The following is a 13,200-nucleotide window of genomic DNA, read 5'->3' on the forward strand; positions in this document are numbered from 1 at the left end:
AACAAAAATAGGAAGTAAAAGTGCAAATAGTGCCCTGTGTTCCCATGCGCTCACCCGCCCAAGTACTGACAAGGGCCAAAGTTGTTACGCATCGGCAATCGGACACTTTCTTTCATTTTCTCTTTATCGGTTGAGAACCAGTGTATTCAAGATATTATGGCCATTGCCGAGTGAATGCTGTAGCGCTTCCCGACGAGTCGGGTTCGGATCCTCTGTCAACTTCCACGCAGGGTGATGATCTTCTGGTCATCACACTCGCCAGCTGAAATCGGCGCCGCCTTTTCGTAGTAGTAAAAGAGTAGTGGCCCGTGGGGGGATCGAACCCACGACCTTCGCGTTATTAGCACGACGCTCTAACCAACTGAGCTAACGGGCCTCGGCAGATGCAGTTGCTCAGCCCTACGCTGGAAACAGGTGGCATGAAGCCATACACCATTTCTATGGTCGTCGTGTGTCTGCTTCCCTAGTCTATATTCTGCTGACGGTCACGAAACAGTAGCTATATTGCGAGCAGGACGGGAAACGGCCGCTCGGACAGCTCAAACCTGTCACGATTCGTGTGGAAAAAATTCCGTTCCGGTACCGGGAATCGAACCCGGGCCTCCTGGGTGAAAGCCAGGTATCCTAGCCACTAGACCACACCGGATGTGGCCGTTTCGTTCGACCGTTCGTACGGTCGCTTGTCGCATTTCGTGTCGAGTGCCGCGTCGGCGCCCCTCTCTCTTTGCGAGCATCTTTGCACATAGTGACTGGCAAGGCGCGCACCTCAAACGTCGCAGAGCAATGCTTTTGGCTTCATGCTCTGCTGGGAGAAGAGGAAAAGGGAAGCTGTAAGTAGCAATAACAGGAAGTAAACATTTTCCCGCTGAAGCGTTGAAACGTTGTGGATAACAAACAAGAAATACGTTGGCGCCCTAGCAACAGCACCACCATCAGTCACAGAAAATTAAATGCCCCGGGTGAGGATCGAACTCACGACCTTAAGATTATGAGACTTACGCGCTGCCTACTGCGCTACCGAGGCACGGGTGCACCGCTTGTCCTGCAAACTGGGTAAATGCCGTACCCAATATTAGACGTAGAGACACTGTACTTCCTGGATAACGTGTTCTGTTGCTACACGTGCACTGCCGGCCCAGTTGATTGCGGTGCTGCTGCAGCTGTTGCAACGATAGGCAGCACTCCTTGTCGTTAAAGTTCAGAGCCTCGGAGGCACCCGGACCCGGCAACTTGTGAGGCCAGGCCGACGCTAGTCTGTAGAACATGATGCGAGCGTCCTAGTGGGGACCCGCGAGTGCTGCGTTCTCGGTCCTTCTCAAGGGAAATCCAGCTACACATTCTTGTGGATCGTGCATCTCAAGCGCTCAAGCCACGCGGCAGCATCATCGCGGGAAAAGCAAAATGATGCATCGGCCGGGAATCGAACCCGGGCCGCCCGCGTGGCAGGCGAGCATTCTACCACTGAACCACCGATGCTGGGGCCAACGGTAACTTGACGCTGCTTCCCGAGCAGATGTCTCAAGGGAAAGTGGGACTGCCGTCAAGCGCCGTAGCATTCTGTGGGAAAGATGCTGCAGACGCTGAATCCTGCACTGCACTGCTTAAAAATGCCGCCAGAACGCGGTCCTCTGCGTACTCTTGCGTCGCCGGCGCCCAACTCTTGCCAAAGGATGCGAAATGTGCGCGGATACGCTGTCCGAATGCGTCTGGATGTGCTCCCCTAGCCTGCCTCGAAATGCGCCTGCCAGGTACGATCACCTTCGGCCGCTGCCGACTGGCGGGAAGCCGATACAGCGCGGACGCGCCGCGCTCGCTTGTGCGGTGGTGGTGTAATGGTCAGCATAGTTGCCTTCCAAGCAGTTGATCCGGGTTCGATTCCCGGCCACCGCAGCAGGCTTTTAATTTCGCGTATGAGTACTTTTGCCACGCGCTCTTAAATTATTGTTTTTTCGCCCTCTTACTCGCTGCATACCAGCCCTTAGTGTGTCTCGACTTGTCTCGACTTTGCTCAGCTGACGCGAGAGCTGACGCTCTCAAATCGGCCTTTATCAAAACGACAAGCACGAGAAACGACTGAGAGAGCTAAGGAGAGGCGAGGCGATGGACACACAGCACGTCCCCTTCATTTCACGGTGGCGTCTCCCTGACCGAATCGGGCTGTAGCTCCGAAAACAAAGGAGAAACAAAAATAGGAAGTAAAAGTGCAAATAGTGCCCTGTGTTCCCATGCGCTCACCCGCCCAAGTACTGACAAGGGCCAAAGTTGTTACGCATCGGCAATCGGACACTTTCTTTCATTTTCTCTTTATCGGTTGAGAACCAGTGTATTCAAGATATTATGGCCATTGCCGAGTGAATGCTGTAGCGCTTCCCGACGAGTCGGGTTCGGATCCTCTGTCAACTTCCACGCAGGGTGATGATCTTCTGGTCATCACACTCGCCAGCTGAAATCGGCGCTGCCTTTTCGTAGTAGTAAAAGAGTAGTGGCCCGTGGGGGGATCGAACCCACGACCTTCGCGTTATTAGCACGACGCTCTAACCAACTGAGCTAACGGGCCTCGGCAGATGCAGTTGCTCAGCCCTACGCTGGAAACAGGTGGCATGAAGCCATACACCATTTCTATGGTCGTCGTGTGTCTGCTTCCCTAGTCTATATTCTGCTGACGGTCACGAAACAGTAGCTATATTGCGAGCAGGACGGGAAACGGCCGCTCGGACAGCTCAAACCTGTCACGATTCGTGTGGAAAAAATTCCGTTCCGGTACCGGGAATCGAACCCGGGCCTCCTGGGTGAAAGCCAGGTATCCTAGCCACTAGACCACACCGGATGTGGCCGTTTCGTTCGACCGTTCGTACGGTCGCTTGTCGCATTTCGTGTCGAGTGCCGCGTCGGCGCCCCTCTCTCTTTGCGAGCATCTTTGCACATAGTGACTGGCAAGGCGCGCACCTCAAACGTCGCAGAGCAATGCTTTTGGCTTCATGCTCTGCTGGGAGAAGAGGAAAAGGGAAGCTGTAAGTAGCAATAACAGGAAGTAAACATTTTCCCGCTGAAGCGTTGAAACGTTGTGGATAACAAACAAGAAATACGTTGGCGCCCTAGCAACAGCACCACCATCAGTCACAGAAAATTAAATGCCCCGGGTGAGGATCGAACTCACGACCTTAAGATTATGAGACTTACGCGCTGCCTACTGCGCTACCGAGGCACGGGTGCACCGCTTGTCCTGCAAACTGGGTAAATGCCGTACCCAATATTAGACGTAGAGACACTGTACTTCCTGGATAACGTGTTCTGTTGCTACACGTGCACTGCCGGCCCAGTTGATTGCGGTGCTGCTGCAGCTGTTGCAACGATAGGCAGCACTCCTTGTCGTTAAAGTTCAGAGCCTCGGAGGCACCCGGACCCGGCAACTTGTGAGGCCAGGCCGACGCTAGTCTGTAGAACATGATGCGAGCGTCCTAGTGGGGACCCGCGAGTGCTGCGTTCTCGGTCCTTCTCAAGGGAAATCCAGCTACACATTCTTGTGGATCGTGCATCTCAAGCGCTCAAGCCACGCGGCAGCATCATCGCGGGAAAAGCAAAATGATGCATCGGCCGGGAATCGAACCCGGGCCGCCCGCGTGGCAGGCGAGCATTCTACCACTGAACCACCGATGCTGGGGCCAGCGGTAACTTGACGCTGCTTCCCGAGCAGATGTCTCAAGGGAAAGTGGGACTGCCGTCAAGCGCCGTAGCATTCTGTGGGAAAGATGCTGCAGACGCTGAATCCTGCACTGCACTGCTTAAAAATGCCGCCAGAACGCGGTCCTCTGCGTACTCTTGCGTCGCCGGCGCCCAACTCTTGCCAAAGGATGCGAAATGTGCGCGGATACGCTGTCCGAATGCGTCTGGATGTGCTCCCCTAGCCTGCCTCGAAATGCGCCTGCCAGGTACGATCACCTTCGGCCGCTGCCGACCGGCGGGAAGCCGATACAGCGCGGACGCGCTGCGCTCGCTTGTGCGGTGGTGGTGTAATGGTCAGCATAGTTGCCTTCCAAGCAGTTGATCCGGGTTCGATTCCCGGCCACCGCAGCAGGCTTTTAATTTCGCGTATGAGTACTTTTGCCACGCGCTCTTAAATTATTGTTTTTTCGCCCTCTTACTCGCTGCATACCAGCCCTTAGTGTGTCTCGACTTGTCTCGACTTTGCTCAGCTGACGCTCTCAAATCGGCCTTTATCAAAACGACAAGCACGAGAAACGACTGAGAGAGCTAAGGAGAGGCGAGGCGATGGACACACAGCACGTCCCCTTCATTTCACGGTGGCGTCTCCCTGACCGAATCGGGCTGTAGCTCCGAAAACAAAGGAGAAACAAAAATAGGAAGTAAAAGTGCAAATAGTGCCCTGTGTTCCCATGCGCTCACCCGCCCAAGTACTGACAAGGGCCAAAGTTGTTACGCATCGGCAATCGGACACTTTCTTTCATTTTCTCTTTATCGGTTGAGAACCAGTGTATTCAAGATATTATGGCCATTGCCGAGTGAATGCTGTAGCGCTTCCCGACGAGTCGGGTTCGGATCCTCTGTCAACTTCCACGCAGGGTGATGATCTTCTGGTCATCACACTCGCCAGCTGAAATCGGCGCTGCCTTTTCGTAGTAGTAAAAGAGTAGTGGCCCGTGGGGGGATCGAACCCACGACCTTCGCGTTATTAGCACGACGCTCTAACCAACTGAGCTAACGGGCCTCGGCAGATGCAGTTGCTCAGCCCTACGCTGGAAACAGGTGGCATGAAGCCATACACCATTTCTATGGTCGTCGTGTGTCTGCTTCCCTAGTCTATATTCTGCTGACGGTCACGAAACAGTAGCTATATTGCGAGCAGGACGGGAAACGGCCGCTCGGACAGCTCAAACCTGTCACGATTCGTGTGGAAAAAATTCCGTTCCGGTACCGGGAATCGAACCCGGGCCTCCTGGGTGAAAGCCAGGTATCCTAGCCACTTTTTTTTTTTTTTTTTTTTTTGCCTTAACCACTTTTTTTTTTCGCCTTAACCACTTTCTTTTTATTTTTTTCCGTTTTTTTTGAACCACTTTTTATTAAAATTTTTTATAAGTAATAGGCAGAAGGAGGCAAAGTGGGCAGGGGTCAAGAATAATCTGAGGCCTGGCCACAATGTCTCCACCATACCCATCACTGATTTTCGACCTTGTCGCTCCTATGATCCAAAAATACAACTGCCCACTTTAGCAAATTTTTTTTTTTTGTTTTTTCCATTTTTTTAATTTTTTTTGTTTTAATTTTTTTTAATTAGTGTTTCCTCTTTTTTTTATGGTTTTTTATATTATCATGATTAAATGAAAGGAATTCGTTCGTGAAATAAGTAATGCCTCTCCATGTGCATAAAATGAAAAATATAACTCAATCTTCTACTTGTTGTTCCTGCCTTCACTTTTTTTTTTTAATTTTTTTTAATTTTTTATTTGTTGTCGTTTTTGACCATTTTGTCATAGTGGAAAATCAACAAAAATGAAAGCATAAGAAATGAAACAGACAATAATTCTGCACATAGTAATATAGTCACTCAATACTGTGTGCTTTAGGTTGATGGTGTTTAGCCTATCCCCATTCTATCAAATATAATTTGTAGCATATTACCATATTTCTTCATGTGGTCTGCATACGTACGTATTTTGTGGTATTTGCACTGTAAGTATATCTTGAAATCTGTAACGGTGTCAGTTCCAGCGTCATGAGTTACGTAAGTTACATAATTTCCTAGGAGCCAATAGACGGCATTATTCTTCGTCTCTGGAAAATAACGGTCTTGTGGTCTGTGCAGCACTGACAGCGAGATGTACTGAGGTGAAGACCTTGTAATGAGAGCTATTTGCACCTTGAGCCAATTCCAGATATGTATATTGCCGCCGCAAGTGTATCGATGGATAATTGTGTCCACTAGTCGACATCGTTGACATAGATTGGTGTCACTAAGGCCAATTTCATATAATCTTTCGTTGGTGCTAATGATATTATTAACGGCTTTGTACCATGCTGTTCTTATGTCAGAAGATAAAACTTTTAAATTGATGTTTTGCCAGATAGCAGTCCAGTGTATGTGAGGAAACTGTCTCTCTACTTTATTCTTTCCTTCACACGTCTCCCAGACCCGCATAATATCTCTTGACGTTAGTTGACGTAGCCGTGTAACTTCGTCCCTCAAGTAGCTAAGTTCAATATAAAAGGCTCGCACGTGCTGGAGACGATTGTTAATTTTTTGCACATCAATAGGAGGCTGCAGGCTGCGAGGTTTTAGAATTTCAAAAAGTCGGCTTGAAATACTTTCCGGTACTTCTCTAATGATAGTTAGTTGCCTTTTGACGAAGAGTGCAGAGGCTTTGTTGGTGATATTGATGAGACCTAAACCACCATTTCGGGGTTGTAAGGTAGCCACTTTGGCGGTTACTCGAAACAGTTCTCCTTTCCACAGAAAATTTGTGATTCTGGACGTTATGTTCTTGGCTATCATTTTGGGTAGTGGAAAGAGCTGAGCGGTGTGGTATGCTGTAGCTAAGATACACGTGTTGATGTACTTAATCCTCTGAATCTGATTCATATTCCGTGATAAATTTTCCATTATAGCACCCTGCACTTTCCGTGCCGCAGCTTTCCAATTCAACGCAGTCATTTTCATTGGGCATGCGGTCAATGTGACACCAAGCGTCGTATGCTGCCTGACCAGCTTTGCCCACTCTACGTTTATGTGCTCAAAACCCCTAAGATGTAAAATTTTGCTTTTCTTTTCATTTGAATTTGCCCCAGACGCACTGCAGTAAGTCTGCATCACTGCAGCTAACGTAGCTACATCGTCATTATTTCTGATTATGACGCCTACATCATCAGCATAAGCTTTTATAGCTGTTTTGCACCCTGACAGTGTTAAACCTGTTAATTTATCGTGAATACGTTTAAGAAATGGGTCCAGTGAAATGGCAAATAGTGACATAGAAAGGGGGCTTCCCTGAGGAACACCGCGTCGTATTTGGAATTTTCTCGTAGCCTGACTGTTAACTGCTATGCATGCGTTTATTCCTGTCGCCACGTTTTTTATTACGTTTAAGGCTCGCTCCTGGAAACCGAGCTTTTGTAACGTCTTGAAAAGGTAGATATGATTCACGAGATCGAATGCTTTATGAAAATCCAGGAAAACCAGGGCACATTTGATGTTAGTGACGGAAGTGATTGCAATTATATCCCGAAATTCGGCTAAATTGTGAAACAGAGTTTTACCTGCAATGCAGTGTTGATACGGACTAATCAGTCTATTTGCTAAGGATGAAATTTTCTTGTTGAGAATTCTTGCTATTATTTTATAGTCCGCATTGAGCAACGAAATCGGTCGGAAGTTAGTAAGATCTTTGTGTCCTTTAGTTTTGGGGATAAGGACTATTTTACTTTCTTTAAATTCAGAGGGTATCACTGCGCCCTGAAGAACTTCATTTACAATCGCTGTAATTGTCCCTCCCACTATCGGCCAATAGCGGACATAAAATTCTGCAGGTAGACCATCAGGACCTGGGGATTTTTTCAGAGGGGAGGTACACAGAGTCACATAAACGTCCTCATTACAGACGTGCGACAGGAAGGTAACGTTGTCATCATCCGTCAGCTGTGGCACAAGAAAGTCGAGGAAATCATCAATAGATTCCTCGCAGCTGGAATTTTCGGAATATAGGTTATCGAAGTAGCGATAGATCTCATTCAAAATATCTTTCTGTGTCCTAAGACTTGTACCATTCGCCGTCCGTAATTCGTCGATAAGCATTGTTCTTCTGTTTTGAGCGTGCTTCAGAAGGTGGTATAGGGAAGTTGTTTCGTCCTCTGAGACAGATTTCGCCTTGGATTTTATTTTAAGTCCTTCCAGTTGATGCCTCTTAATGCTGAGTAATTTAGCCTTAATTTTTTTGATATCTGTCAGGCGAAGATGTGAACCAGATGTTTGACCATATAGCTCTCTGAGTACTGAGTAATAGAACTCTATAGTGTTCTTAAGATCTCTGGCCCTCTGAAAGCTATATTGCATTATCGTCTTTCTAAGTTTCGGCTTTGTCATTTTTGTCCACCATTCGACGGTAGTCGCGTATCTAGGAAGAGCACGCAGGCATAACGCCCATGCGTCTTTTATCTGATCTTCTAATTCACGGTCTTGTAACAGCGAGACATTTAAATTCCACTGGTTTTTGAAGCGGCGTATTGGCTGCGCTTGTAAATTTATACAGGCCAACACACCGGAATGGTCCGAAAAGTAGACAGGAACCGTTTCTGTTTTCAATAAAGCCGATTCGAGATTGTCGGTAATGTAGAATCTGTCGATTCTGCTGCATGCATTGGAAGTTGCATAAGTGTACTCGACAACAGCAGGGTGTTTGCATTCCCAAGCATCCTTTAGCTTTAAGCTAGTGACGAGATGTTTTAATTCAGCAGAATAATTAAAATGTGGACTCTGATCTTTCCTGTTGAGGACGCAATTAAAATCACCCCCCATTATAAGGTGACTGGGGTTTTTGCGTAATAAGTATATTACCTCGTCTTTAAAAAATCGTGTTCTGTCAGATCTATGTGAGCTGCCGGAAGGGGCATACAAGTTAATAAGGGACACGTTATAAATCTTGAGCCCTATTCCCCTTCCAGATTCCAGTCGTTCTACTTCCGTTACTGGAATCCCATCCCGGATTAAAAAAGCTGTCCCCACGCTAGTTTCGTGGGAGACATTTAGGTGAGCAACATACCCGGGAATATTTAAATCCGACGTGACAACTTCCTGCAGCAGGGCTATATCAGTTCCCGAGTCATATAAAAATTCTTTTAGCGCTGCTATTTTCAATGCCGACCGTATTTTGTTAATATTGACAGTAGCAATAGTATAACACTGGGTCATTGCGTTATTACTCGTTGGATGTTAGGACAGTGAGTAAATAACATGCGACTAAATTATTACTTAGGAGACACAGAAAATTTAGACAGAACAGAACGTCCCATTGAGAGGTTGCTAATTACAGTATTAGTGCAGTCTAGGTTTGAGATTTCCCTCCTGAATCAGTAGAAGATTGATTATCAGGAAGTTCCTCAGGAGATTCTTTCAATGACCCGTGCCTGACAGTTTCGTAACGCACATTTCGGGGTTTCGTGTCACTTTTCACGCTCTTTAACTTCGCTTGATTACGAGGAGCATTGACATTCGGTTGTGGCTTTAACTTCCTTCGTGGAGCATCCGAAGGCTCTGTGACGGGTTTTGTGGTGGTCGGTTGTGACGCCGATCCCGTCGGGTCGTCCAACTGTACGACACGGCCTGTACTGCTTAGCCCTGTCGTGTGGTCAGTACCCTTCGGGGAAGCACTAGCCGTTACAGAGGGTTGATCCAGACACACTAATTGTACCTCGTGACTGTCAGGAGGCTGCTCGTCTTTGCAAACTGTGTCCCCTCCTGATGTTTCGCGGTTATTGCTAGAAACATCCCCGTTTTCGCAGTTTCCCACCAATTGGTTACGTTCTGATTGTTTACAAGCTTCCATCTGCATTTCCTGGAGTTGTGGCATTACTTCCTCCTCGCATTGTTTTTGTTTGCGTGCGGAGTGAGATTTGTCAGACAACTCGTCGTCAGAACAGCTATCAGTTATCTCATGGGGCCGTTTTTTTGTCTGCAATTCGGATGATGCGGGGGTGTCAACATCAGCCTTTTTATCTAAACATGGAAATTGAGTAATATCATTTACGGATAAATCAGAGTGGTTTGCTTGGGCAGTATCCACACCCAGGGGGATAGATACATTATTTGGCAAGACATCGTTTAGGGTAAGTTTCTGGCGTTGCGTTAGATTGCTTTTCAATACAAAAACCCGCCGCGGACAATCCTGTCTAAAGTGGCCAGACTCATTACAAACATGACAGGTCGGTACTTGACCTGAATACACAATTTGCGCCCTGTAGCCATTTACAAATATATGAGACGGAATATTGGTCTTGATGTCCATCTCCACAGATCGAATTCCGTTAAAACACTGCAGTTTGTAGTGACGAGACCAACGTTCATTATTAACAGATTTCACGTCACCATACTTGCAAAGCGCATCCTTAATTAAATCATTATCAATTTCAATAGGTAAGTTAAGCACGCGAACGGTAGTGTAAACAATATCAGCTCGCCAGATCCGAACTTTGCTCTTCGAGCCGTCTCTGTGAATGAATTCTACTTCACTACCCCACTTTGCTAAAAGTCTATCTATCGTCACCGAGCTCTCAAACTTAACAAAAATACAGTATTTATCATTGTCTAACTGCATTGTATGGACGGAATCAGAGTTGACACCAATTACCTCAGTAATCCAATCGTGTATTTCCAGTGACGTTGGCTGGATATGACGGGTTTCCTTGTCGAAAGCGAAGACCAGTGTGTTTTTCCTGACGGTCGTAGACATGATTCAGAACAGGGATGAAACTCCGGTTAAAAAAACCGAAATTCCGGCAAGTGACAGAACGGCGATGAACAGCTAAACACTAACGACGATACACAAACACGAAGATGAACGGACAGCCAGCAAAGGAGACAACAGCAGAACACGTATGTAAACAACACAATCGGAGCGCAGCAGTACACACGTCCACACGGTAGCACAGCTGAAGCGCGACTGCGGCCACTAGACCACACCGGATGTGGCCGTTTCGTTCGACCGTTCGTACGGTCGCTTGTCGCATTTCGTGTCGAGTGCCGCGTCGGCGCCCCTCTCTCTTTGCGAGCATCTTTGCACATAGTGACTGGCAAGGCGCGCACCTCAAACGTCGCAGAGCAATGCTTTTGGCTTCATGCTCTGCTGGGAGAAGAGGAAAAGGGAAGCTGTAAGTAGCAATAACAGGAAGTAAACATTTTCCCGCTGAAGCGTTGAAACGTTGTGGATAACAAACAAGAAATACGTTGGCGCCCTAGCAACAGCACCACCATCAGTCACAGAAAATTAAATGCCCCGGGTGAGGATCGAACTCACGACCTTAAGATTATGAGACTTACGCGCTGCCTACTGCGCTACCGAGGCACGGGTGCACCGCTTGTCCTGCAAACTGGGTAAATGCCGTACCCAATATTAGACGTAGAGACACTGTACTTCCTGGATAACGTGTTCTGTTGCTACACGTGCACTGCCGGCCCAGTTGATTGCGGTGCTGCTGCAGCTGTTGCAACGATAGGCAGCACTCCTTGTCGTTAAAGTTCAGAGCCTCGGAGGCACCCGGACCCGGCAACTTGTGAGGCCAGGCCGACGCTAGTCTGTAGAACATGATGCGAGCGTCCTAGTGGGGACCCGCGAGTGCTGCGTTCTCGGTCCTTCTCAAGGGAAATCCAGCTACACATTCTTGTGGATCGTGCATCTCAAGCGCTCAAGCCACGCGGCAGCATCATCGCGGGAAAAGCAAAATGATGCATCGGCCGGGAATCGAACCCGGGCCGCCCGCGTGGCAGGCGAGCATTCTACCACTGAACCACCGATGCTGGGGCCAGCGGTAACTTGACGCTGCTTCCCGAGCAGATGTCTCAAGGGAAAGTGGGACTGCCGTCAAGCGCCGTAGCATTCTGTGGGAAAGATGCTGCAGACGCTGAATCCTGCACTGCACTGCTTAAAAATGCCGCCAGAACGCGGTCCTCTGCGTACTCTTGCGTCGCCGGCGCCCAACTCTTGCCAAAGGATGCGAAATGTGCGCGGATACGCTGTCCGAATGCGTCTGGATGTGCTCCCCTAGCCTGCCTCGAAATGCGCCTGCCAGGTACGATCACCTTCGGCCGCTGCCGACTGGCGGGAAGCCGATACAGCGCGGACGCGCTGCGCTCGCTTGTGCGGTGGTGGTGTAATGGTCAGCATAGTTGCCTTCCAAGCAGTTGATCCGGGTTCGATTCCCGGCCACCGCAGCAGGCTTTTAATTTCGCGTATGAGTACTTTTGCCACGCGCTCTTAAATTATTGTTTTTTCGCCCTCTTACTCGCTGCATACCAGCCCTTAGTGTGTCTCGACTTGTCTCGACTTTGCTCAGCTGACGCGAGAGCTGACGCTCTCAAATCGGCCTTTATCAAAACGACAAGCACGAGAAACGACTGAGAGAGCTAAGGAGAGGCGAGGCGATGGACACACAGCACGTCCCCTTCATTTCACGGTGGCGTCTCCCTGACCGAATCGGGCTGTAGCTCCGAAAACAAAGGAGAAACAAAAATAGGAAGTAAAAGTGCAAATAGTGCCCTGTGTTCCCATGCGCTCACCCGCCCAAGTACTGACAAGGGCCAAAGTTGTTACGCATCGGCAATCGGACACTTTCTTTCATTTTCTCTTTATCGGTTGAGAACCAGTGTATTCAAGATATTATGGCCATTGCCGAGTGAATGCTGTAGCGCTTCCCGACGAGTCGGGTTCGGATCCTCTGTCAACTTCCACGCAGGGTGATGATCTTCTGGTCATCACACTCGCCAGCTGAAATCGGCGCCGCCTTTTCGTAGTAGTAAAAGAGTAGTGGCCCGTGGGGGGATCGAACCCACGACCTTCGCGTTATTAGCACGACGCTCTAACCAACTGAGCTAACGGGCCTCGGCAGATGCAGTTGCTCAGCCCTACGCTGGAAACAGGTGGCATGAAGCCATACACCATTTCTATGGTCGTCGTGTGTCTGCTTCCCTAGTCTATATTCTGCTGACGGTCACGAAACAGTAGCTATATTGCGAGCAGGACGGGAAACGGCCGCTCGGACAGCTCAAACCTGTCACGATTCGTGTGGAAAAAATTCCGTTCCGGTACCGGGAATCGAACCCGGGCCTCCTGGGTGAAAGCCAGGTATCCTAGCCACTTTTTTTTTTTTTTTTTTTTTTTTTTTTTTAAATCTCGTTTTGATTCCTTTTGTTCGTTGCATCTGCTCGGGGCGGACGTCGTAAGACAGCCGTATAGTTCGTTGTTGATCGATTAGCTCAGTTTTTTTTATTACAAAGGGCTGCTAACCCTCTGACCCAACACGCTGAGCTACCGTGCCGGCGCCACTAGACCACACCGGATGTGGCCGTTTCGTTCGACCGTTCGTACGGTCGCTTGTCGCATTTCGTGTCGAGTGCCGCGTCGGCGCCCCTCTCTCTTTGCGAGCATCTTTGCACATAGTGACTGGCAAGGCGCGCACCTCAAACGTCGCAGAGCAATGCTT

The 13,200-nt window shown here is 48.7% G+C and overlaps 15 non-coding genes across 15 annotated transcripts; 3 read left to right on the forward strand and 12 right to left on the reverse strand.

Moving 5' to 3' along the window:
* Positions 1 to 302: 302 nt before the first annotated feature.
* Trnai-aau lies at positions 303 to 376 on the reverse strand. Its single transcript has one exon. It is a non-coding gene; the product is annotated as a tRNA-Ile (tRNA).
* Positions 377 to 574: 198 nt separating this feature from the next.
* Positions 575 to 646, reverse strand: Trnae-uuc. Its single transcript has one exon. It is a non-coding gene; the product is annotated as a tRNA-Glu (tRNA).
* Positions 647 to 951: 305 nt separating this feature from the next.
* Trnam-cau lies at positions 952 to 1,024 on the reverse strand. The gene has a single exon. It is a non-coding gene; the product is annotated as a tRNA-Met (tRNA).
* A 381-nt stretch (positions 1,025 to 1,405) lies between these two features.
* Positions 1,406 to 1,476, reverse strand: Trnag-gcc. The gene has a single exon. It is a non-coding gene; the product is annotated as a tRNA-Gly (tRNA).
* A 342-nt stretch (positions 1,477 to 1,818) lies between these two features.
* Trnag-ucc lies at positions 1,819 to 1,890 on the forward strand. The gene has a single exon. It is a non-coding gene; the product is annotated as a tRNA-Gly (tRNA).
* Positions 1,891 to 2,483: 593 nt separating this feature from the next.
* Positions 2,484 to 2,557, reverse strand: Trnai-aau. The gene has a single exon. It is a non-coding gene; the product is annotated as a tRNA-Ile (tRNA).
* A 198-nt stretch (positions 2,558 to 2,755) lies between these two features.
* On the reverse strand, positions 2,756 to 2,827 carry Trnae-uuc. Its single transcript has one exon. It is a non-coding gene; the product is annotated as a tRNA-Glu (tRNA).
* A 305-nt stretch (positions 2,828 to 3,132) lies between these two features.
* Trnam-cau lies at positions 3,133 to 3,205 on the reverse strand. The gene has a single exon. It is a non-coding gene; the product is annotated as a tRNA-Met (tRNA).
* Positions 3,206 to 3,586: 381 nt separating this feature from the next.
* Positions 3,587 to 3,657, reverse strand: Trnag-gcc. The gene has a single exon. It is a non-coding gene; the product is annotated as a tRNA-Gly (tRNA).
* Positions 3,658 to 3,999: 342 nt separating this feature from the next.
* Trnag-ucc lies at positions 4,000 to 4,071 on the forward strand. Its single transcript has one exon. It is a non-coding gene; the product is annotated as a tRNA-Gly (tRNA).
* A 581-nt stretch (positions 4,072 to 4,652) lies between these two features.
* Trnai-aau lies at positions 4,653 to 4,726 on the reverse strand. The gene has a single exon. It is a non-coding gene; the product is annotated as a tRNA-Ile (tRNA).
* A 6,267-nt stretch (positions 4,727 to 10,993) lies between these two features.
* On the reverse strand, positions 10,994 to 11,066 carry Trnam-cau. Its single transcript has one exon. It is a non-coding gene; the product is annotated as a tRNA-Met (tRNA).
* A 381-nt stretch (positions 11,067 to 11,447) lies between these two features.
* Trnag-gcc lies at positions 11,448 to 11,518 on the reverse strand. The gene has a single exon. It is a non-coding gene; the product is annotated as a tRNA-Gly (tRNA).
* A 342-nt stretch (positions 11,519 to 11,860) lies between these two features.
* Trnag-ucc lies at positions 11,861 to 11,932 on the forward strand. Its single transcript has one exon. It is a non-coding gene; the product is annotated as a tRNA-Gly (tRNA).
* A 593-nt stretch (positions 11,933 to 12,525) lies between these two features.
* Positions 12,526 to 12,599, reverse strand: Trnai-aau. The gene has a single exon. It is a non-coding gene; the product is annotated as a tRNA-Ile (tRNA).
* Positions 12,600 to 13,200: the final 601 nt, after the last annotated feature.

This window comes from Schistocerca americana, chromosome 2 (genome assembly GCF_021461395.2).
Source record: "Schistocerca americana isolate TAMUIC-IGC-003095 chromosome 2, iqSchAmer2.1, whole genome shotgun sequence".
Classification (NCBI taxonomy): domain Eukaryota; kingdom Metazoa; phylum Arthropoda; class Insecta; order Orthoptera; family Acrididae; genus Schistocerca; species Schistocerca americana.